The sequence below is a fragment of the Pristiophorus japonicus genome, chromosome 3 (assembly GCF_044704955.1).
Source record: "Pristiophorus japonicus isolate sPriJap1 chromosome 3, sPriJap1.hap1, whole genome shotgun sequence".
Lineage (NCBI taxonomy): Eukaryota > Metazoa > Chordata > Chondrichthyes > Pristiophoridae > Pristiophorus > Pristiophorus japonicus.
The window spans coordinates 138,220,646-138,247,483 of record NC_091979.1 but is presented as its reverse complement, the minus strand read 5'-3'; positions in this window follow the sequence as shown (position 1 = coordinate 138,247,483).

The window sequence follows — 26,838 nt, the reverse complement described above, 5'->3', positions numbered from 1 at the left end:
CTTATGCCTCCGGATCATTTTCGCGGGCGGAGCGCGGGTACGGTATGGTTGAGAAGGAGTACGGTATCAAAAAGATGCACCAACACCTTTTCGGGGCCAAGTTCGCATTAGAAACCGACCACAAACCCCTCACGTCCCTACTATCCGAGTGCAAGGCAATAAACTCCAATGCCTCGGCGCGCATTCAGCGGTGGGCACTCATGCTGGCGGCTTATGACTACACAATAAGGCACAGACCAGGCACAGACAACTGTGCCGACGCACTTAGCAGGCTACTCCTGACAACCACAGAAGAGTCTGACGAACAGGACTGTGAGATGGTCATGGCAATCAATGCCTTTGAATCCACAGGTTCACCCATGACGGCTCGCCAAATCAGAGCCTGGACGACCAGTGACCCCACGTTATCTCTCGTTAAAAGATGCGTTTTAACTGGTGGCTGGGCAGAGGCTCGCGATGCCTGCCCCGAGGAGATCAAACCCTTCCATAGGCGCATGCATCAACTCTCACTACAGGCAGACTGCCTGATGTGGGGCAGCCGAGTAGTTATGCCCTTACGAGGCAGGGAGGCGTTTGTCCGGGAGCTCCATCGCGTGCACCCGGGGACCGTCCTTATGAAGGCCATAGCCAGATCTTATGTCTGGTGGCCTGGCATTGATGTGGACTTGGAGCTCTGCGTCCGTCGGTGCACCATTTGTGCCCAACTCAGTAATGCCCCCAGGGAGGCCCCCCTATGCCCCTGGCCCTGGCCCACCAAACCGTGGTCACGGGTGCATGTAGACTATGCGGGCCCATTCATTTGCAAAATGTTCCTCGTAGTTATTGATGCATTTTCAAAATGGATCGAGTGCACCATTTTAAACTCGAGCACCACCTCCACCACTGTTGAGAGCCTTAGAACCATGTTTGCAATGCACGGCATTCCTGACATATTGGTCAGTGATAATGGTCCGTGCTTCACCAGCGCAGAATTTCACAATTTTATAGTTGACCATGGCATAAATCACGTTAAGACAGCACCTTTCAAGCCGGCCTCCAATGGCCAGGCGGAGCGAGCAGTGCAGATCATTAAACAAGACATGCTGAGAATCCAAGGTCCCATGTCGCGACTGCTGCTGGCATACAGATCTCGTCCGCATTCGTTGACTGGGGTTCCCCCTGCGCAACTATTGATGAAATGAACCTTAAAGACCAGGCTCTCGTTAATCCTCCCAGACATGCATGAAATTGTTGAGGCTAAGCGTCAAAAGCTAACTGAGTACCATGACCGAAATTAGAGGAGTAGGTGGAATGAGATAGGGGACAAAGTGTTTGTGCTAAATTATGGCTTGCAGGGACAGTAATAGACAAAGAGGGAAACAGGCTATTGGTTGTACAAATGGACAATGGCCAAACCTGCCGGAGGCATGTCGACCAAGTAAAAAGTAGATTCATTGATAACACTGAAGAACCAAAGGCAGACTACAATGTGGAACTCACACCACACCTGGTGGACAGACAGGTGGAACAACCTGAGGAACGGGCAGTCTCAACAGACAGCCCAGGCGAGATACCAGCAATCACATCGAACGAAACAGACAGCCCAGGCGAGATACCAGCAATCACACCGAACGAAAAACAGGCACCAAGGCAAACAACTGAACCACAACTAAGACTCTCCACGCGAGAGTGCAGACCACCTGAGAGACTGAATCTATAAAGGCAATAAGACCTTAGGTGAGGGTGATGTGATGTATCTCACATTACTGTATACAACTGTATCTTACCATGCTATACATGACTGTAACTGGATATGACCTGTAACAATAAGCAGACCTTACCACCAGGGGTGCACTTGCAGGAGACACTCCATACCTGTTTCACTGAGGTATATAAAGAGAGGTCTCAGGCAAGTGCAGCACTGGAGAGCTGGAATTAAAGGTGCAGGTCCTGAGTGACCTTGACTTCAGCATGTGTCTCGTGTCAGTCAGTACATTAGAGTCAGGACTTAACAATACCGTCGTGGAGGAGAGACACAGCTGTTGCCAATGGAGGGGATCCGGTCGCCGCTGGGGAGAGGTCTGGTTGCCGCCGGGGGCCTGAACGCCTGGTTACCGCTGGAGAGGCCTGAATGCCGCTGGGGACCTGAGCGCCTGGCCGGATGTTCACTTAGCTCGACGGGCACCGCCGAGGGTCAGGGATCAAGTGGAACAGCTGGGATGACATTGACGTTGGATGAGGAGGTCGTCGAGGCGGGGAGCAGTTACTGGTGAAATGCTAACGGAATTTCTGCGGTGTTGGGCGTGCGATCTGTGATTGTTCTGCATAGGCCACCTGGTAGCAGCTGTGAAGTGCTAGATTATATAATTGCAGAGGATAGACATGCGAGCAGTAAAGCAGAGTGATTTTAATATGGGAATTTAACTTTCACATAGTTTGGAAAAAACAGACTAACACCTGTCAGAAAGGAAGTGAATTTCTTGAGTGCCTCCAGGATAGTGCCAGATTAGATTTAGTAATAAGTAATGAGTCAGATTTAGTTAACAGCCTAACCGTGCGTGAACATTTATCCAATCGGGATCATAATTATGATCGAGTTCAACGTCACATTTGAAAAGGAGAAACGTGAAAAGAATCTCGAAAGAAATGCGTAAATATTCTAGATTTGGATAAAGCCGACTTCAACGGAATGAGACACAGACTGCTGACAGTAAACTGGGCAAATCTGTTACTGGCTAAAATGATATAAGATCAGTGGGAGATGTTCAAAAAAGAATTCAAGGTGATATAGAACCAGTTTATACCCCTGAGGGGAAAGAACTCTACTTGCCAAATAAAAGCCAAGGACAACTAAAGAGGTGACGTGCAGCATAAAACTAAAGTAAAAGTATACAAAAATGCAAAATGAAGGGGAAAGATACAAAGAACAGCAAAGTATAACAAAACAGACAAGAAGAGCTACAAAAAGGAATATGAAAAGAAACTTGCAAGGGATATCAAAATCAACACAAAGAGTTCCTACAATTATATTAGGAAAAAGAGGTAGTCAGGAGCAATGTTGGCAACTTAAAAACTGAAATTGTCAATGATAAAGGGCCGTAATTTGCGGCCCCTATGGGTGAATACGACTTGTGCATGTGCTAAAACCCGGAACTTGTGATCTGTCAATAATCATACGTTTCCCTGGGAATAGGCCCTCCACGGGCGGAGAGTTGGGCTATTTGCTCAACTTCTGCCCAGCGAATGCCTGTGAAATTCTAATGCCTGTTAAAAGCAGGTGTAAGGCCTGCTTTTACCAATCGAAGACTTTTAAAGAATAGAAAAATATTTTTTTCAATAATTTTTAAAATCCTGTCAAATAAGGAAAAGTTATTTTTAGCCCCATTAAAATATATAAATTTATTTTTCAAAAAATTAAAATGTTGTTTTGAATATTTAATTAAATGCCATTTTGATTAATTTCAAATATTAGACTTTTTTTTACATTTATTTGAAGTGTACGAGTATTTTTTGCAGTATTCCCATTCATACTTATAAGGATTCCGTATGGATCCCCTTCTTTCATTGGTTGGACTGGCCCACGTGATCGCAGGGGCGCTTGCGAACCACATGCTCCCCTGATATACGTGGGCCTCTATGCAGACTTACACATAGAGGCCCAGGAGCACAAGTGTCCCAAACTCCAGGACCATCAGGTAAGTTTGTAGATTTTTTGCTGGTGGGAGGCATCCGCAAATTCAGGGCCAATAAGCAAAAGATGGACATGTTGAATAATTATTTTGCATCAGTATTTACATTGGAGGAAGAGGATAGCATGTAAAAAAATCCCAAGGAAACTAATACTGAATCAGGGACAGGGTCTCAATAAAATTATTATTAGTAAAATAACAGTAATGAAGAAAATAATGACACTAAAGAGAGACAAATCTCAGGGTTTTAAAGCAAGTAGATGAGCACATTGCAGATGCCCTAATTATCATCTTCCAAACTTCTTTCAATTCAGGTGCAGAAAATCATCAAAAAGGCTAATAGAATGTTGGCCTTTATATCTAGTGGTCTAGAATACAAGGGTGCAGCTGTATAAAACCCTGGTTAAACCACACCTGGAGTACTGTGAGCAGTTCTGGGCACCACACCTTAGGAAGGATATATTGACCTGGGAGGGAGTGCAGCGTAGGTTTACCAGAATGATACCCGAACTTCAAGGGTTAAGTTACGCACAAGTTAGGGTTGGATTCCCCAGAAATTAGAAGGTTAAGGGGTAATTTGATCGATATTTTCAAGATATTAAGGGGAACATATAGGGTGGATAGAAATAAACTATTTCCACTAGTTGGGGATTCTAGGACTGGGGCTCTAAAAATTAGAGCCAGACCTTTCAGAAGTGAAATTACAAAACACTTCTACACACAAAGGGTGGTAGAAGTTTGGGGATACCAGCAGCAGCAAGGGATGAAGGAGCGGGAAAACAGCGCCGACCTGATTGGGTACACCAGCAGCAGCAAGGGATGAAGGAGCGGGAAAACAGCGCCGACCTGATTGGGTACACCAGCAGCAGCAAGGGATGAAGGAGCGGGAAAACAGCGCCGACCTGATTGGGTACACCAGCAGCAGCAAGGGATGAAGGAGCGGGAAAACAGCGCCGACCTGATTGGGTACACCAGCAGCGGCAAGGGATGAAGGAGCGGGAAAACAGCGCCGACCTGATTGGGTACACCAGCAGCGGCAGGGGATGATGAGCGGGAAAACAGCGCCGACCTGATTGGGTACACCAGCAGCAGCAAGGGATGAAGGAGCGGGAAAACAGCGCCGACCTGATTGGGTACACCAGCAGCGGCAGGGGATGATGAGCGGGAAAACAGCGCCGACCTGATTGGGTACACCAGCAGCGGCAGGGGATGATGAGCGGCGATGCTCCAATTCAAAACCAACAACAAAAGAAAAAAAATCAAAGAGTGAAGTCACAGGAGAGCATGCAGGTGATTGGTTGGTGAGTATTCCAGATTTCCTTGCTCTATATGTTAGGGAAAGGGGTTAAATTAAGAGCTGAGAAATTGTAACTAGCTGGTATTAAATTAATAACCGATAAAAAAGGCGTCACTGGGGGACGAGAATCGGCAGGCAGTAAGGAGCAGAGGATGGGCAGGCGTCGAGGAGCACCATCAGCGAGGTTGTGACACAGGAAAGATCCAGCATGGATCATCAGCGAGGTCAGGACTCAGGGAAAGTTCAGCACGGGTCATCACGAGTTCGAGACTCAGGGAAAGTTCAGCACAGGTCATCAGCGAGGTCAGGACTCAGGGAAAGTTCAGCACAGGTCATCAATGAGGTCAGGACTCAGGGAAAGTTCAGCACAGGTCATCAGCGAGGTCGGGACTCAGGGAGAGTTCAACACAGGTCATCAGCGAGGTCAGGACTCAGGAAAAATTCAGCACAGGTCATCAGCGAGGTCGGGACTCAGGGAGAGTTCAGCACAGGTCATCAGCGAGGTCAGGACTCAGGGAAAGTTCAGCACGGGTCATCAGCGAGTTCGGGACTCAGGGAAAGTTCAGCACAGGTCATCAGCGAGGTCAGGAGGTTGAGGCCAACAGCAAGTTCGGCACCCAGGGAAGATACAACATGGACCAGCAGCGAGGTCAGGACATGAGGCCAGAATACACATGGTCATTAGAAAAGAGCAAATGACCAAAGCATCAGCAGCTGGAGAGAGAGCTAAAAAGCGCAGGAGTGCAGTGCACTGGAGCTGGAGCTGGGGGACCCGGGGTATAGTAGTCATGTATGTATGCTAGGGTTTACTAGCCACCAGGTGGCGCCACAGTCAGAGGTCATTGGGCTGTGCGCACGTGTGTGCAGCCCAGGTATAAAAGGCCAGCCATTTTGTAATGTAATCATTTTGGGCCCAAATAAAGTAGAGCCAGGGATTTGTACCTGTATGGAGTTTACAGTATTCAGTCTATTGAGTTATTACATACACAACATTTGGCAACGAGGTAACAAGAAACTTTGCATGCAAAAATTAGCACAATTGGAATTCTGGAGTGATTCCTGGAGGGAGAAGATTGGGCAGACTTTGTAGCCCACTTGAACCAGTACTTCGTGGCCAATAAAATGGAAAAAGAGGCAGATGCAGTTCGGTGCTGGGCGGTCCTCCTCACGGTTTGCGGTCCGAAAATCTATGGACTCATAAAGAAACTCCTCTATCCCTTAAGTCCAATGGACAAGAACTATGAAATATTGTGTGCTCTGGTACGTGACCATCTCAAACTAGATGAAGGCATCATCATCTCAAGATATCGATTCTATGCGTACATTCGTTCTGAGGGCCAGGATGTATCGGAATTTGTTGCCGACCTAAGACATCTAGCTGGACCGTGTAAGTTCGAAACTGTGTTGGCAGACATGCTGCGGGACTTCTTTGTAATTAGCATCAACCACGAGTTGATACTGCTTAAGCTACCGACGGCGGAGACGTTAGATTTGAGCAAGGCCATCACGATTGCCCAATCATGCACGACGACAGACAAAAGCTTAAAGCAGATATAATTGAAAAATTGGAACTCGGCAAGTACTGTGAACAAGATAGTATTGTCGTTTGGCAGAACTGCGTACGTGAAACTTGTGGCTTCTCAAAGTCTGCCAACAGGAATGAATCCGATATCACCCTTTTGGCGTTGTGGGGGAAATTCTCAGCATCATCAGTGACGGTTTAAACAGTATATTTGTAAAGGCTGCTTGAGAGTGGGGCATCTCCAGCCCATGTGTCCGCAACTGAGCAAGCGTGCTGCGACACACCATGTGGAGGATGATAACCAGTCTAGCACAGATCCGGATATGCAATCCGAGATACCAGAGGAGGAAGTCTATGGACTCTATTCGTTCCTAACAAATAGCCAACCGATAATGATTAATGTGAAAATTAATGGTGTGCCAGTATCGATGGAATTGGACACGGATACAAGTCAATCAATAATGAGCCAGAGGACATTCGACAGGCTGTGGGGTACTAAGGCAATGAAGCCTTAGCTGAGTCCAGTCAATGCCAAGTTGCATATGTACGGTAAAGAACTCACAACGGTGATTGGCAGTACAGTAATCAAGGTGTCATATGATGGTGCGGTTCACGATTTGGCATTATGGATTGTTCCAGGCAATGGTCCAAAGCTGTTCAGCAGGAACTGGTTAGAAAAAAATCAAATGGAACTGGAACGAGATCAAAGCGTTGTCGTCATCGGAGGATACTCCATGTGCTCAAGTGCTGAGCAAATTCTCCTCGCTGTTTGAACCAGGCATTGGCAATTTCACAGGAGCCAAGGTGCAGATCCACTTGGGCTCGGATGCAAGACCCGTCTGTCATAAAGCTTGGGCGGTTCCATACATGATGAGGGAGAAGGTTGAAATTGAATTGGACAGACTTGAGCGTGAAGGGTTCATCTCACCAGTCGAATTTAACGAATGGGCCAGCCCTATTGTTCCCATGTTGAAAAGTGATGGCACTGTCAGGATTTGTGGAGACTACAAAGTTACGATCAACCGAGTTTTGAAACAGGATCAATACCTGTTACCAAAGGCTGATGACCTGTTTGCAATGCTAGCCAGGGGGAAGTCGTTCACAAAACTGGATCTGACATTGGCCTACGTGACACAGGAGCTGGTCAACACATCAAAGAAACTTACTTGCATCAACACTCATAAAGGATTGTTTTTCTACAACAGGTACCATTTTGGATTTCGTTTGGCTGAAGCCATATTTCAGAAGAACATGAAGAGTCTACTGAAGTCTGTCCCCAGAACCATCGTGTTCCAATATTGGTCACAGGTCGTGACACCGCCGAACATTTGAACAACCTAGAAGAGGCTGAACATCATCTGGACAAAGTGAGACTCAGACTGAAACACTCGAAGTGCTTCTTCATGGCTCCGGAAGTCGAATTCCTGGGGAGGAAAATTGCTGCTGACGGTATCAGGCCTACGGACTCGAAAACCAAGGCCATCAAAAATGTACCCAAGCCACAGAATGTGATGGAGCTGTGTTTGTTCCTTGGTTTACTCAACTACTTCGGTAATTTTTTACCTAGATTGAGCACCTTATTAGAGCCACTGCACATGCTGCAAAGAAAAGCCGACAACTGGGTTTGGGGTGCGTCTCAAGATAGAGCTTTTGAGAAAGCTACTAATCTGCTTTGCTCGAACAAGCTGCTGGTACATTATGATCCGTGTAAGCGTCTAGTATTGGCCTGTGATGCTTCGTCATTGATTGCGTGCTCCAACAAATTAATGAGTCAGACAAATTACAACCTGTTGCAGTTGCTTCAAAAAGTTTGCCAAAGGCGGAAAGAGCCTACAGCATGGTAGAGAAAGAAGCACTAGCCTGTGTGTATGGGGTTAAAAAGATGCATCAGTGCCTGTTTGATCTTCGGTTTGAACTGGAAACAGATCACAAGCCACTCATTTCGTTGTTTTCGGAAAACAAAGGTATCAATACCAATGCATCGTCCCGCATCCAGAGTTGGCGCTGACATTATCTGCCTATGATTATGTCATTCGCCATAGACCTGGCACCGAGAATTGTGCTGATGCATTGAGCCGTCTGCCGTTTCCCACACCGGAGGTGGAAACGCCACAACCGACAGATCTACTGTTAGTCATGGATGCTTTTGAAAGTGAAGAAACCCGCCACGGCCCAACAAGTTAAGACCTGGATCAGCCAGGACCCAATATTATCAGTTGTGAAACGTTGTGTCCTTAGTGGTGATTGGTCTGCCATACCCAAGCAGACGTGTGAGGAGACCAAACCTTTCATCTGTCGTAAAGATGAACTATCCATTCAATCAGATTGTATATTGTGGGGTAATCGTGTTGTTATGCTCAAGAAAGGCAGAGAGAAATTTGTGCATGATCTACATAGCATGCATCCCGGTATTGTCATGATGAAAGCCATTGCCAGGTCTCAGGTATGGTGGTCTGGAATTGACTCTGATCTGGAATCATGTGCGCATCAGTGCAACACTTGCAAGCAGCTTAGTAAAGCACCAGCGGAATCGCCGCTGAGTCTGTGGTCATGGCCATCTAAACCATGGTTCAGGATCCACAACGACTTTGCAGGTCCCTTCCTGGGAAAGATGTTCTTAGTTGTGATGGATGCTTATTCCAAGTGGATAGAGTGTACAATCATGTCATCCAGTACATCCACAGCTACCATTGAGAGCCTTCGTGTCATGTTTGCTACACATGGTCTGCCTGACATCGTTGTAAGCGACAACGGATCTTGCTTCACCAGTATGGAGTTTCAAGAGTTCGTGAAACTCAATGGTATCAAACATGTGAGGTCAGCACCATTCAAACCCACATCCAATGGACAAGCAGAGCGTGCGGTCCAAACTATCAAGCAGCGTATGAAACGTGTAACTCAAGGTTCACTGCAAACTCGCTTGTCACGCATATTGCTTAGTAACCGGACAAGACCCCATACACTTGCCGGGGTCTCCCCTTCGGAACTATTGATGAAGAGAGGTCTCAAGACCAGGCTCTCTCTTATCTACCCTGACTTATTTAATCATGTCGAATACAGACGTCAAAGTCTGCAAGGGTATCATGATCGCGCAACCTAGTCACGCTATCAATGATACTGTGAATGTACTGAATTGTGGTCAAGGTCCCAACTGGATCGCCGGTACTGTTACGGCCAAGGAGGGTAACAGAGTGTTTATCGATAAGCTCAAGAATGGGCAGACATGCAGGAAACATGTCGATCAGATAAAGCTGCGGCACACGGATGAACCGGAACAGTCTGAGGAAGACATAATCAGTGACCAATCAACCTACCCTCAGTCATCAGAGGACTCCGCTATCATCAATAAATCTGGTATTTCAATCCCTGACGTGGTCATTACCACTTCAATCAGATCGGCTACTCAGCCCCCAGTCATAACAGACTGACAATGCTCACCCAAGGATGGAGTTGAACTGAGACGTTCAACTCGGGAGCGGAAAGCCCCAGACAGTCTCAATTTGTAAAAAGACTGTTACTAATATCTTAAAGGGGGATATTGTCATATATGTATGCTTGGGTTTACTAGCCACCAGGTGGCTCCACTGTCAGAGGTCATTGGGCTGTGTACACGTGTGTGCGGCCCAGATATAAAAGGCCAGCCAACTTGTAATGTAATCACTTTGGACCCTAATAAAGTAGAGCCAGGTCTGTACCTGTTTGGAGTTTACAGTATTCAGTCGATTAAGTTATTGCATACACAACAATAGTGATAGTATTTTATAGAAACATAGAAACATAGGAAATAAGTGCAGGAGTAGGCCATTCGGCCCTTCGAGCCTGCACCGCCATTCAATAAGATCATGGCTGATTATCCACCTCAGCACCCCTTTCCTGCTTTCTCTCCATACCCCTTGATCCCTTTAGCCATAAGGGCCATATCTAACTCCCTCTTGAATATATCCAATGAACTGGCATCAACAACTATCTGTGGCAGGGAATTCCACAGGTTAACAACTCTCTGAGTGAAGAAGTTTCTCCTCATCTCAGTCCTAAATGGCTTACCCCTTATCCCTAGACTGTGTCCCCTGGTTCTGGACTTCGCTAACATCGGGAACATTTTCCTGCATCTAACCCGTGCAGTCCCGTCAGAATTTTATATGTTTCTATGAGATCCCCTCTCATCCTTCTAAACTCCAAAGAATGAAAGGTCCAGTCGATCCAGTTTCTCCTCATATGTCAGTCCAGCCATCCCGGGAATCAGTCTGGTGAATCTTCGCTGCACTCCCTCAATAGCAAGAATATCCTTCCTCAGATTAGGAGACCAAAACTGAACACAGTATTCCAGGTGAGGCCTTACCAAGGCCCTGTACAACTGCAGTAAGACCTCCCTGCTCCTATACTCAAGTCCCCTAGCTATGAAGGCCAACATGCTATTTGCCTTCTTCACCGCCTGCTGTACCTGCATGCCAACTTTCAATGACTGATGTACAATGACACCCAGGTCTTGTTGCACCTCCCCTTTTCCTAATCTGCCGCCATTCAGATAATATTCTGCCTTTGTGTTTTTGCCCCCAAAGTGGATAACCTCACATTTATCCACATTATACTGCATCTGCCATGCATTTGCCCATTCACCTAACCTGTCCAAGTCACTCTGCAGCCTCTTAGCATCCTCCTCACAGCTCACACTGCCACCCAGTTTAGTGTCATCTGCAAACTTGGAGATATTACACTCAATTTCTTCATCCAAATAATTAATATATATCGTAAATAGCTGGGGTACCAGCACTGAGCCCCACTAGTCACTGCCTGCCATTCTGAAAAGGACTCGTTTTTCCCAAATCTCTGCTTTCTGTCTGCCAACCAGTTCTCTATCCATGTCAAGACATTACCCCCAATACCATGTGCTTTAATTTTGCACACCAATTTCTTATGTGGGATCTTGTCAAAAGCCTTTTGAAAGTCAAAATACACCACATCCACTGGTTCTCCCCATCCACTCTACTAGTTACATCCTCAAAAAATTCCAGAAGATTTGTCAAGCATGGTTTCCCTTTCATAAATCCATGCTGACTTGGACTGATCCATCACTGCTTTCCAAATGCGTTGTTATTTCATCTTTAATTATTGATTCCAACATTTTCCCCACTACTGATGTCAGGCTAGCCAGTCTATAATTACCCATTTTCTCTCTCCCTCTTTTTTTAAAAAGTGGTGTGACATTAGCTACCCTCCAGTCCATAGGAACTGATCCAGAGTCGATAGACTGTTGGAAAATGATCACCAATGCATCCACTATTTCTAGGGCCACTTCCCTAACTACTCTGGGATGCAGACTATCAAGCCCCGGGGATTTATTGGCCTTCAATCCCATCAATTTCTTTAACACAATTTCCCGCCTAATAAAGATATCCTTCAATTCCTCCTTCTCACTAGATCCTCAGTCCCCTAGTACTTCCGGAAGGTTATTTGCGTCTTCCTTCATGAAGACAGAACCAAAGTATTTGTTCAACTGGTCTGCCATTTCTTTGTTCCCCATTATAAATTCACCTGAATCTGACTGCAAGGGACCTACGTTTGTTTTCAGTAATCTTTTTCTCTTCACATATCTATAGAAGCTTTTGCAGTCAGTTTTTATGTTCCCAACAAGCTTCCTCTCATACTCTATTTTCCCCCTCCTAATTAAACTCTTTTTCCTCCTCTGCTGAATTCTAAATTTCTCCCAGTCCTCAGGTTTGCTGCTTTTTCTGGCCAATTTATATGCCTCTTCCTTGGATTTAACACTATCCTTAATTTCCCTTGTTAGCCATGGTTGAGCCACCTTCCCCATTTTATTTTTACTCCAGACAGGGATGTACAATTGTTGAAGTTCATCCATGTGATCTTTAAATGTTCGCCATTGCCTATCCACCATCAACCCTTTAATTATCATTTCACAGTCGATTCTAGTCAATTCACGTCTCATACCATTCGCAAGCTGCTCCAAGATTAATGTGCTCACAAGGACTGTGATCTCTGAAAAGCAGGGAGAGAGGACCTGAGGGAGGGGGTCAGTCGGCACATATGTGTGTGTGTGTGTGTGTGTGTGTGTGTAATAGGTCCATCAAGCAGAGCCTGGTCTCTAATCGTCTTGAATCCCCTTGCCTTTGGACCAAGACCTTGCTCTGTCAAGTTCATGTGGTAGTTGGAGTTCAACGGCCACCCCACATTAAAAGAATTCATGCATATGCATCTTCCACCCTTGAAAATGAAGTTTGGGACCTGGAACATCAGGACCTTCATGAACAACCCCAAGAGCGACAGACTGGAACATTGTACTGCTGTCATTGCTCGGGAACTCAGACGCTACGACATCGACATCGCCGCCCTGAGGGAGACACGGCCGGCACGAGAAGGTCAGCTCAAGGAACAACGTGGTGGATACACCTTCTTCTGGAAAGGCAAACAAGAAGAAGAACGCCGTCTTCATGGGGTTGGCTTTGCCATCAAAAATGAGCTAGTTTGGAGTCTTGGAGATTCCCCCTACGGGATAGTGAACGCCTCATGACCCTTCGGCTCCTCCTAACCCTGACACAGTATGCTGCAGTCATCAATGTGTACGCCCCAACCCTGGAAGCTACGGATGAGGCCAAAGAGGAATTCTACTCCAGCTTGAACAATCCCTGTCTCGAGCCCCAAGGGGCGACAAGCTGATTTTCCTTGGTGACTTTAATGCCAGAGTTGGAATAGACACAGACCTCTGGAGAGTGTTGATTGGCAGGGAGGGGGTAGGGAAAACCAACTCCAATGGTATCTTCCTCCTGACGAAATGCTCAGAACATGGTCCTGTCATAACCAACACCTTGCTTCATCAGAAAGACAAGTACAAGGCCTCCTGGCAACACCCTCGCTCCAAGCATTGGCAGTTGCTAGGCTACATCATCGTCCGAGCGAGAGACCACAAGGACGTCCGCATCATTCGCGCCATGACAGGAGCTGCCGACTGTTGGACTGACCACCGTCTAATCCGCTCTGTTATCTCCATCAACGTAGCCCCAAAAAGGCAGGGGCAACAGAAATGCTGCAGCAAAAAAATCAATGCTGAAGCACTCAAAGACCCTGCAAAGTAGACCTATTCAGCCAACACCTCACAGTCAACCTGACGACCCCCAATGAACCAGAGCCACAGAGTGTTCAACCTGGTCTGCCCTCAAGTCCACCATAATTAGAACCTGTGAAGAGACTCTTGGTTACTCTACCAGAAAACATCAAGACTGGTTCGATGAGAATGACCAGGAGATCCAGGAGCTAGTGAACTGCAAACACAAGGCAGTTCTGAAATAGAAACAACTCCATAACTCGAGTGAAAGAAAGTAGACCACTAAAGGCCGAGGTCCAACAAAAAACTAGTCACCGAAAGTGTTGTGTATCTGTAAAGCATGCACTACCATGTTCCACCACAAGGGAGCTCATCCCCTGAAGTCCCAAGGGATCCCAGCATCCCTTGGGAGCACTGTATATAAGCCGGCCCCAAAGGCCTGTTCCTCAATCTGGAGTGTCTTATTAAAGACTGAGGTCACTGTTACTTTAACCCCCCTCTGTGCAGCCTCATCTGTGTTAGGAACACAGTATAAAGAACAAATGGTGGAGTGGAAAAAGCGCCAGAGATCCAGCATGTAGACGACAAACACGACGTGCGTGGATTTTTTAGCACAGTCAAATTCACCTTCGGCCCAAGCACTCAAAGTCCTATTCCACTGAGATCCAGGAACAGAGACACAGTCAGTGCCCACTGGAAGGAGCACTTCGAGGATCTCCTCAACCAAGACTCTATCTTTGACGTGAGTGTCGAAGGCTCCATCCCACAGCATGCTACCCATCACCACCTCAGCACAATCCTAGCCCGGCATGAGGTTGAAAAGGCCACAAGAACATAAGAACGTAAGAAATAGGAACAGGAGTAGGCTATACGGCCCCTCGAGCATGCTCCGACATTCAATAAGATCATAGAAACATAGAAACATAGAAAATAGGTGCAGGATTAGGCCATTCGGCCCTTCGAGCCTGCACCGCCATTCAATGAGTTCATGGCTGAACATGCAACTTCAGTACCCCATTCCTGCTTTCTCGCCATACCCCTTGATCCCCCTAGTAGTAAGGACTACATCTAACTCCTTCTTGAATATATTTAGTGAATTGGCCTCAACAACTTTCTGTGGTAGAGAATTCCACAGGTTCACCACTCTCTGGGTGAAGAAGTTTCTCCTCATCTCGGTCCTAAATGGCTTACCCCTTATCCTTAGACTGTGACCCCTGGTTCTGGACTTCCCCAACATTGGGAACATTCTTCCTGCATCTAACCTGTCTAAACCTGTCAGAATTTTAAACGTTTCTATGAGATCCCCTCTCATTCTTCTGAATTCCAGTTGATCCAGTCTTTCTTGATATGTCAGTCCAGCCATCCTGGGAATCAGTCTGGTGAACCTTCGCTGCACTCCCTCAATAGCAAGAATGTCCTTACTCAAGTTAGGAGACCAAAACTGTACACAATACTCCAGGTGTGGCCTCACCAAGGCCCTATACAACTGTAGTAACACCTCCCTGCCCCTGTACTCAAATCCCCTCACTATGAAGGCCAACATGCCATTTGCTTTCTTCACCGCCTGCTGTACCTGCATGCCAACCTTCAATGATTGATGTACCATGACACCCAGGTCTCGTTGCACCTTCCCTTTACCTAATCTGTCACCATTCAGATAATAGTCTGTCTCTCTGTTTTTACCACCAAAGTGGATAACCTCACATTTATCCACATTATACTTTATCTGCCATGCATTTGCCCACTCACCTAACCTATCCAAGTCACTCTGCAGCCTCATAGCATCCTCCTCGCAGCTCACACTGCCACCCAACTTAGTGTCATCCACAAATTTGGAGATACTACATTTAATCCCCTGGCTGATCTGATCATGGAATCAGTTCTACTTCCCTGCCCGCTCCCCATAACCCCTTATTCCCTTAACGGTTAAGAAACTGTCTATCTCTGTCTTAAATTTATTCAATTACCCAGCTTCTACAGTAAATTCCACAGATTTACAACGCTCCGAGAGAAGAAATTTCTTCTCATCTCTGTTTTAAATGGATGGCCGCTTATTCTAAGATTATGCCCCTTAGTTCTCGTCTCCCCTATAAGAGGAAACATCCTTTCTGCATCCACCTTGTCAAGCCCCCTCATAATCTTATACATTTCGATAAGATCACCTCTCATTCTTCTGAATTCCAATGAGTAGATGCCCAACCTACTCAACCTTTCCTCATAAGTCAACCCCCTCATCTCCTGAATCAACCTAGTGAACATTCTCTGAACTGCCTCCAAAGCAAGTGTATCCTTTCTTAAATATGGAAACCAAAACTGCATGCAGTATGCCAGGTGTGGCCTCACCAATACCTTGTATAACTGTAGCAATACTTCCTTGCTTTTATATTCCATCCCCTTTGCAATAAAAGCCAAGATTCCATTGGCCTTCCTGATCACTTGCTGCACCTGCATACTATCTTTTTGTGTTTTAAGCACCAGAATCCACCAGGTCCCCCTGTACTGCAGCACTTTTTCTCCATTTAAATAATAACTTGCTCTTCGATTTTTTCTGTCAAAGTGCAGAACCTCACACTTTCCAATATTGAACTCCATCTGCCAAATTCTTGCCCACTCGCTTCGCCTGTCCTTTTGCAGATTTTTTGTGTTCTCCTCATACATTGGTTTTCCTCCCACCTTTGTATCGTCAGCAAACTTGGCTACATTACACTCGATCCCTTTATCCAAGTCGTTAATATAGATTGTAAATAGTTGGGGTTCCAGCACTGATCCCTCCGGCACCCCACTAGTTACTGATTTCCAACCCAAGAATGAACCATTAATCCCGATTTTCTGTTTTCTGTTTGTTAGCCAATACTCTATCCATGCTAATATATTACCCTCAACCCCGTGAATTTTTATCTTGTGCAGTAACCTTTTATGTGGCACCTTGTCAAATGCCTTCTGGAAGTCCAAATACACCACATCCACTGGTTCCCCTTTATCCACCCTGTTCGTTACATCCTCAAAGAATTCCAGCAAATTTGTCAAACATGACTTTCCTTTCATAAATCCATGCTGACTCTGCCTGACTGAATTATGTTTTTCTAAATGTCCTGCAACTAGTTCTTTAATAATGGACATTAACATTTTCCCAACCATAGATGTTAGACTAACTGGTCTATAATTTCCTGCTTTTTGTCTGCCTCCTTTTTTAAATAGGGGCGTTACATTTGCAGTTTTCCAATCTGCTGGGATCTCCCCAGAATCCAAGGAATTTTGGTAAATAACAACCAATGCATCCACTATCCCTGCCGCTACTTCTCTTAAGACCCTAGGATGCAAGCCATCAGGTTTTATCCGCCGTTACTCCCATTATCTTACTGAGTACCACCTCCTTCGTGATTGTGACTGTGTTAAGTTCCTCCCCCCCCACAGCCCCTTGACTATCCACTGTCGGAATATTTTTAGTGTCCTCTACCGTAAAGACTGATACAATATATCTGTTCAGAGTTTCTGCCATCTCCATATTCCCCATCACTAATTCCCCGGTCTCGTCCTCTAAGTGACCAACATTTACTTATCCACTATTTTACTTTTTTATATACCTGTATAAACTATTGCTATCTGTTTTTATATTTCATGCTTTCCATCTGACAACTGAAAAACAACAAGGCCTCAGGAGCAGATGGAATTCCTGCCAAAGAACTAAAGCATGGCGGAGAAGTACTCTTGGCATGTATCCATGACCTCACCTCTGTTATCTGGAAGGAAGAGTTCAGGCCAGGGGATCTCACAGGTGCTGTAATTGTGACCAACTTCAAGAAATGGGACAAGTCCGACTTCGGTAATTACACAGGGAAAACCATTGCAAGAATCCTCCTCAAGTGTCTCCTCCCAATGGCTGAAGAGCTCCTCCCAGACTCCGCCCAATAAGGGGTGTTGTGTACGTAAATAACAGACTACCTGAAACATGAGTAATGTAACTAACCATGTCCTTTATAGCAACTCCTAAAAATGGTGTCCCGCATCTGTATGTTTACAGCAGTATGTGAATAGCTCCTGGAGGGTCCTAATGCCTGTCTAGTGAGGGTTTGTGTAACAAACAAATAGAGTATGAACACAACATATTTCCCCCCCTTCTGAAAAATACAGTCTATGAACAGACAAGGTCCTTGAGATATCCAGGCCGTGTTCTGATACTCTGAGACCGGCATGGAGCTTGTGGTTTTTGATTGAGGTTTTCGGTTGGGAAACAAAATGGTGCCTCTGTTCCATCCTGCTGGTCTGTTAGCCTGTGAGTTGGGATCAGTCTACGAGCATTCATCAAGTTCCATCATTGAGCTTGTGGGTGTGAGGGCTGAACTTTCGCCCGATCTGTTTTGGAGGCGAAAGCGAAGATGCAAGCTTATGACTCCGGTTTGGGCGCTTAACTCTTCAGTTGGGGCTTTTGAGCATGTCATTTTGAGTCCAATGTGTACAATTTCGCTTTTCATTGGCATTCCGAAATCTGGGATGCGAGTACGGTTATCTTCGCGCTAGGTTTGGCTGGCGGTTTGAGACTGTCCAGTAGTCAGTGAAGATTCCGCCAAATCATGAGCTCAGCGGGTGTCTTCCCGTTAGCGAGAGCTTTGTCGAACAGGGAGAAGGTTTGAACTGCTTCGTCTAATGTTTGGCCTGCTGTGAGGTTGGCTTTCAAACCCTCTTTGATGACACAGTTAAATCGTTCAACAGCTCCGTTGCTTTGAGGTACTGAGCAGTAAGGCGATACTCGATAGCATGACGAGTGAGGAAATCTGCGAACTGGTTGGACACAAACTGTGGTCCATTGTCAGTGATTATGGCCTTTAGGAGGCCCTATTTCATGAACATATGCAGCAGAATAGTGACGATCACTGATGAGATCACTGAACTTGTAGCAATTTCTGGCCATTTGGAATGCAGGTCATGTACTACAGCAAGGAAATGCTGGTGCTGTGGAGCTGCTTCAACTAGACTGAACATATCCAACTGAACTTGTTACCATGGTTTTGGGACCATGGAATATGCTTCATTGGCACTGGCTGGATGTTTGTGGCCTTTTCGCTCAGTGTGAGACAAACTCCTCGATGGAAAATTCATTGCGAAGTCTGTGGAAGGTTTTCAGCTCTTCCGGAATTTGCTTAGGGCACTCCGTCTAGAGCAAGTGGCGCACGTGCTGGAGCATAGCATCACGCTGTGATTCAGTTTTGAGTTCGTCACAGGAGACAAGGTTTCTGATGGACTGAGTGATGATCGACATGACATTTGTGTCATCATCTGTGAACAAGTCAGCACCAGAGTCCGAAGCAGGTGTCAAGCCGCTGAGCATGTCAGCTATGTGATTGCGACTGCCAGCGACGTACTGTACATCAAAGTTATACTGGTGAATGCGATCTGACCATCAGCTGATTCATAGTGGTCTGTGCCCAGATCCAATTGTAGCAAGAAGCATAGCTAGCGTTTGGTGATCCGTATGGTGGGTAAACTTCCTGCCATAGAGGTAGATGCGCCAGTGTTCACATGCGTAGATATAAGCGAGTGCTTTGCGTTCCCCTGTAGAGTACTTAAATACTGCTGATGAAAGTGTGCGAGAGGCGAAGGCGACTGGGCGTTCCAGGCTGTCTAACCATTGCGAGAGCACAGCAACTATGGCGGTTGCATCCGTGGTGATGTACGCAGTGGCATTCGGATCAAAGTGCGCGCGGGTAGGAGAGGATGTGATTTTCTCCTTAAGCATGGTGAGTGCCTGAGCCTGGGAATCTGTCCAAGCCCAAGGAATGTCCTTGCGCAGTGAAGTAGTTCGGCAATGTGCATGTAGTGTGGGATGAACCGCAGATAGAAGTTGTTTGTGCCGAGGAATGATGAAAGTTCTTTGATGTTTGTAGCCTCCTGCATTTGCTGGATATCGTCAATGTTGTCAAGTGTCGGCTTGACACCTTGTGTTGTGACTCTGTTGCCCAGAAAGTTTATTTCTCCAGCAGCAAATGTACACTTATCAGCATTAAGTGTAAAGTTATGTGCAGCAAGTCTAGCCATAACTGTGAAGTCACTGGTCATGTTCTTCCATTGTCCGTCCATGGACGACGATATCGTCAAGCAGATTGAAGGCTCCCTCTATGCCTGCTAGCATAATAGTGGCAATCTTCTGAAATGCACTTGGTGCAGAAGATAGTCCATAGGGCATGCGTCGATACTGATACAGACTATCATGCATTGTGAATGCCGTGAGCGGTTTACTGACTTCTGCTAGGGGTACTTGCAGGTAACTGCAGCGCATGTCGAGTTTCGTAAAACTATTGAGCCGTGGAATTCTGAAGACAGTTTGTCGATGGTAGGAAGAGGGTACTTGTCGGGGATGATGGCCTTGTTGAGCTCTTTCAGATCGATGCATAGGCGGATCTCCCCATTTTTACACCAATCACTGACTAAGTTCGACATTCAGGGTGAGGAGTCGATGCTCTCAATGATTCCCTGAGATTCGAGTCGCATTAATTCTGCTGATGCTTGGTCGCGAATAGGAGACGGCGAAATCGCTGCGTAACCAATTTGACGAAAGAGTCAACGTGGGGACGAAAGCAAAATTTTGTTGTCATTCCAAACCCTGGTGCAGCAGGGAGGGATTCAAATTCCTGGGGCATTGGAACCAGTTCTGGGGGATGTGGGACCAGTACAAACCGGACGGTCTTCACCTAGGCAGGAACGGAACCAATGTCCTAGGAGGAGTGTTTGCTAGTGCTGTTGGGGAGGAGTTAAACTAATATGGCAGGGGGATGGGAACCAATGCAGGGAGACAGAGGGAAACAAAATTGAGACAGAAGCAAAAGACTGAAAGGAGATGAGTAAAAGTGGAGGGCAGAGAAACCCAAGGCAAAAAACAAAAAGGGCCACTTTGCAGCAAAATTCTAAAGGGTCTAAGTGCGTTAAAAAGGCAAGCCTGAACGCTCTGTGCCTCAATGTGAGGAGTATTCGGAATCAGGTGGACGAATTAACTGTGCAGATAGCAGTTAACGGATACGATGTGGTTGGCATCACGGAGATATGGCTCCAGGGTGAGCAAGGCTGGGAACTCAACATCCAAGGGTATTCAACATTTAGGAAGGATAGACAGAAAGGAAAAGGAGGTGGGGTGGCATTGCTGGTTAAAGAGGAAATTAATGCAATTGTAAGGAAAGACATTAGCTTGGATGATGTGGAATCTGTATGGGTGGAGATACGGAATACCAAGGGGCATAAAACGCTAGTGGGAGTTGTGTACAGACTTCCAAATAGTAGTAGTGATGTTGGGGAGGGCATCAAACAGGAAATTAGGGGTGCATGCAATAAAGGTGCAGCAGTTATAATGGGTTATTTTAATATGCATATAGATTGGGCTAACCAAACTGGAAACAATACGGCGGAGGAGGATTTCCTGGAGTGCATAAGGGATGATTTTCGAGACCAATATGTCGGGGAACCAACTAGGGGGGAGGCCATCTTAGTCTGAGTGTTGTGTAATGAGAGAGGATTAATTAGCAATCTCGTTGTGCGAGGCCCCTTGGGGAAGAGTGACAATAATATGGTGGAATTCTACATTAGGATGGAGAATGAAACAGTTAATTCTGAGACCATGATCCAGAACTTAAAGAAGGGTAACTTTGAAGGTATGAGGCGTGAATTGGCTAGGATAGATTGGCAAATGATAGTTAAGTGGTTGGGCAATGGCAGACATTTAGAGACCGCATGGATGAACTACAACAATTGTACATCCCTGTCTGGCGTAAAAATAAAAAAGGGAAGGTGGCTCAACCGTGGCTATCAAGGAAAATCAGGGATAGTATGAAAGCCAAGGAAGTGGCATACAAATTGCCAGAAATAGCAGCGAACCCGGGGACTGGGAGAAATTTAGAACTCAGCAGAGGAGGACAAAGGGTTTAATTAGGGCAGGGAAAATAGAGTACGAAAGGAAGCTTGCAGGGAATATTAAAATGGATTGCAAAAGCTTCTATAGATATGTAAAGAGAAAAAGGTTAGTAAAGACAAACTTAGGTCCCCTGCAGTCAGAATCAGGGGAAGTCATAACTGGGAACAAAGAAATGGCAGATCAATTGAACAAGTACTTTGGCTCGGTATTCATTAAGGAGGACACAAATAACCTTCCGGATATAAAAGGGGTCAGAGGGTCGAGTAAGAAGGAGGAACTGAGGGAAATCCTTATTAGTCGGGAAATTGTGTTGGGGAAATTGATGGGATTGAAGGCCGATAAATCCCCAGGGCCTGATGGACTGCATCCCAGAGTACTTAAGGAGGTGGCCTTGGAAATAGTGGATGCATTGACAGTCATTTTCCAACATTCCATAGACTCTGGATCAGTTCCTGTGGAGTGGAGGGTAGCCAATGTAACCACACTTTTTAAAAAAGGAGGGAGAGAGAAAACAGGGAATTATAGACCGGTCAGCCTGACATCTGTAGTGGGTAAAATGATGGAATCAATTATTAAAGATGCCATAGCAGCGCATTTGGAAAGAGGTGACATGATTGGTCCAAATCAGCATGGATTTGTGAAAGGGAAATCATGCTTGACAAATCTTCTGGAATTTTTTGAGGATGTTTCCAGTAGAGTGGACAAGGGAGAACCAGTTGATGTGGTGTATTTGGACTTTCAGAAGGCTTTCGACAAGGTCCCACACAAGAGATTAATCTGCAAAGCTAAAGCACATGGGATTGGGGGTAGTGTGCTGACGTGGATTGAGAACTGGTTGGCAGACAGGAAGCAAAGAGGAGGAGTAAATGGGTACTTTTCAGAATGGCAGGCAGTGATTAGTGGTGTACCGCAAAGTTCTGTGCTGGGACCCCAGCTGTTTACATTATACATTAACGAGGGGATTAAATGTAGTATCTCCAAATTTGCGGATGACACTAAGTTAGGTGGCAGTGTAAGCTGCGAGGAGGATGCTATGAGGCTGCAGAGTGACGTGGATAGGTTGGTGAGTGGGCAAATGCATGGCAGATGAAGTATAATGTGGATAAATGTGAGGTTATCCACTTTGGTGATAAAAACAGAGAGACAGACTATTATCTGAATGGTGACAGATTAGGTAAAGGGGAGGTGCAATGAGACCTGGGTGTCATGGTACATCAGTCATTGAAGGTTGGCATGCAGGTACAGCAGGCGGTTAAGAAGGCAAATGGCATGTTGGCCTTCAGAGCGAGGGGATTTGAGTACAGGGGCAGGGAAGTGTTACTACAGTTGCATAGGGCCTTGGTGAGGCCACACCTGGAGTATTGTGTACAGTTTTGGTCTCCTAACCTGAGGAAGGACATTCTTGCTATTGAGGGAGTGCAGCGAAGGTTCACCAGACTGATTCTGGGATGGCGGGACTGACTATTCAAGAAAGGCTGGATCAACTGGGCTTGAGCTCAGAAGAATGAGAGGGGATCTCATAGAAACGTTTAAAATTCTGACGGGTTTAGACAGGTTAGATGCAGGAAGAATATTCTCAATGTTGGGGAAGTCCAGAACCAGGGGTCACAGTCTAAGGATAAGGGGTAAGCCATTTAGGACCGAGATGAAGAGAAACTTCTTCACCCAGAGAGTGGTGAACCTGTGGAATTCTCTATCACAGAAAGTTGTTGAGGCCAATTCACTAAATATATTCAAGAAGGAGTTAGATGTAGTCCTTACTACTAGGGGGATCAAGGGGTATGGCGCGAAATCAGGAATGGGGTACTGAAGTTGCATGTTCAGCCATGAACTCATTGAATGGCGGTGCAGGCTGGAAGGGCTGAATGGCCTACTCCTGCACCTATTTTCTATGTTTCTATGTTTCTAAGATTGAGGGATACCGCTTATCAAAGTTCACCGTGTACACAGGTTTGCCGCTTGGGTCGTAAACTTTGAATCCAAGCTTGATAAAATGATCAGCACCCATGAGGCTTCGTTCCTTCGCGACATGAAGGGAAAAGTTATCCAATGTTATGTCCTTGTAGTATATCAGGATGGAAATGACTCCAAGTACCTCAATTGTGGAGTTGGAGTACGCATGTAGAGTGGAAGTTGTGCGCTGCAGTTGACAGTGCATGAAGTGGGTTTTGTACACAGTCTCGCTCAATGTGGAGACATTGGCTCCAAGGTCAATGAGGAGACAGATGGGCGTGCTGTCAATGTTTACATCACAGCCCTTAAATTTGCCCGAATTAATGTGTGAAATGTCACTAATGGTGTAAACCATACTGGGTTCATCGCTATCAGTGTTGTCCACATGTCGAATATGCTGCGATGAGCGACAGACATTTGCAAAATAATTCATTTTACCTTATGCAGAGCATTTCTTCCCACGTGCAGGGCAGTTAGGACTCTTTGCTGAATGTAATTTGTCCCTACAGTTAAAGCAGTGGAAGTTAGGCCCATGATCCGTAGTGGGTGGCTTATTACTAGCCCTGCATCTCTACTGTGATTTCTGCTTTGGATGAATGCCTTGCACATAGGTTGGACGAAGTCTGCTGCACAGGGGGAGCAGGGGATCTGATCGCTTTTGAATCGAAAAGCACTGATTCGATTTGAATGGCCAAATTAGTTGCTTTGTCCAATGTCAATTTGTCAACCTCCATAAACAAGCGTTCCCGAATGCGGGGGATTGTAGTTTTCTGAACAATTTGATCCCTGATCATTTCGGCTGTGAGTGCTCAAAAGTTTCACGTAGCAGCCAGTTCAGTTAATAAAATGATATATTGTTTCATTGGTTCACCATTCCCTTGCCCCCTTTGACAAAATTTGTATCTCTCCATCATGATATTTTTCTTTGGCCCAAAATATTTCTCTCGGGTGCTTACCGCTTTATCGTAGGACTCCATGTCTTCAATTTGGCCAAAGATGTGTTGGCCTTCGGTGCCGAGCTGTGGATAAGCATTGCATGGCAGCGAGCTGGTGTTACTTTGTCGCCGTCTAACCCACTCGCCGTAATGTACGTAGAAAAGCTATTTATCCATCTCGGCCATGGAATTGGAGGGTCCACAGGTGTCGAGACGAAAGGCAGTGGACTAGGGAGGTTAATTTGATTCATCCTTGTTGCCAAATTATGTTGTGGACGTAAATAACAGACTAACTGAAACAGTAGTAATGTAACTAACTGTGTCCTTTATAGCAACTCCCAAAAATGATCTCCCAAAACAGCTTGAACCAGTATGTTTACAGCAGTGTGTGAATCGTTACCGCAAAGTCCTAATGCCTGTCTAGTGAGGGTTCATGTAACAAACTAATAGCATATGAACACAACAAGAGGCACACCGGACATAATCTTCACCACACGACAAATCCAAGAAAAATGTAGGGAGCAGCATCAACCTCTGTACATGGCTTTCTTTGACATTTCAAAGGCTTTCGACTCTGTCAACCACGAGGGATTATGGAGTGTCCTTCTCAAATTCGGCTGGCCTCAAAAATTCATCACCATCCTCCGCCTGCTTCACAATGACATGCAAACCGTGAGTTTTACCGACGTCTCCATCACCGACCCAATAAAAGTGCAGACTGGGGTCAAGCAAGGCTGTGTTATTGCACTAACGCTCTTCTCAATCTTCTTCGCTGCAATGCTTCATCTCACCCTTAACAAGCTTCCCGCTGGAGTGGAGTTAACCTACAGGACAAGTGGGAAATTGTTCAACCTCCGACCCTCCAGTCCAGATCCAACCTCTGTCATGAATTACAATGTGACGCGTTTGTGCACACTCAGTGTCCGAACTCCAAACCATCGTTGGCACCTTCACTGAAGCATACAACAGTCTGGGCCTCACATTAAACATCAGTAAGATAAAGGTCCTCTACCAACCAGCCCCCACCACACAGTACTGTTCACCAGTTATCAAGATCCCCGATAAGATCTTGGACAATGTGAACCACTTCCCATACCTTGGGACCTTGTTCGAAGACCAGGATCACAAACCCGGCACCAAGCTCATTGGTCTACAGAGCAGTAGCGCTACCCATCTTCCTATATGCTTCAGAGACATGGGGCTGGAACCTCCACTTTTTTTGCATGCTTAACACCCATTAACACATCCATTTTACTGGCACAGAATGGAAACTGGCGGTCATTTTCGGAAACTTATTGCCGAGCGTTATTTTCCCCATGTGCTTAACGTCGGGAAAAAATATTAACGCCCGCATACTTTTTTGGGGCGGAATCAGTAGAATGGGCAAATTCAACGCCCATAATATCGCACAGCATTACTTTCTGCATGGATTTAACGCCAAGATTCAATATTAACACCCGCTCACTTTTTTTTGTCGTAAAGAGCATATTTACCGAAACTAGCGGCCATGAGATCGCCCTGCGTCAATTTCACCACCTCGCACACATATCGCCCACAATATCGCTCGCCCAAAAAAATGCCCAGAAAAACTGGAACTAACTGGAACTAATCACGGCGTTATGGACGCCATATTCTAGACCACATGTCGCATCCTTGAAAAGGCTGCTGTGCTTCAACCTCGGCGGAGTTCGGATGTACTCTGCAGGTCATTGGAGTAGATGTGAACATCTCTACAAATATCTTGACCATACTGTGACCGATTGGAATTGAAGAGATGTCTTCGTCGGGACATTCCTTGTTTGTGACCAATCGGTGGAAAACAGCGAGCTACTGCAATGGTGCCTGTCCTTTCTCACCCTCTCTTGATGACCAATTACATGCAGCAGACTCGACATCGCCAAAGGAACGCTCCACTGCATTATGTGCCCAATGTAAGATGTAACAGACTGTTGAGGAGGACCAGACGTTACACCTCGCGCAAGTACAAGGAGAAGCATTCTTACCTCGACTTGCCCGACACCACGTGCCTTCGGGGACTGTGCTTCCACAAAGAGGTTATCACTGAGGTATGCCAGTTGATAAAAGCAGATCTGCAGCCTGCCAGCACCATCAGTACTGCACTGTCCGTCGAGGTCAAAGTCACAGCGGCATTGTCGTTCTACGCCTCGGGTTCTTTTCAGGCCACAGCTGCAGACATTTGCGGACTTTCTCAGCATGCCACACATCGCTGCATTAGACAGGTCACTGAAGCCCTGTACGCACGCAGGAGAGATTTGATCAGCTTCCCTATGACCAGGGAGGCACAGAGTGAGAGGGCTCTCGGATTTTCCAGAATTGAAAACTTCCCCAAAGTGCGGGGAGCAATAGACTGTACACACATCGTGATGCGGGCACCTTTTCAGGATACTGAGGTTTTCAGGAACTGCAAGGGATTCCATTCTCGAATGTCCAACTGATTGTCGACCACAAGCAAATTATACTGGCAGTGAATGTTCAATATCCAGAT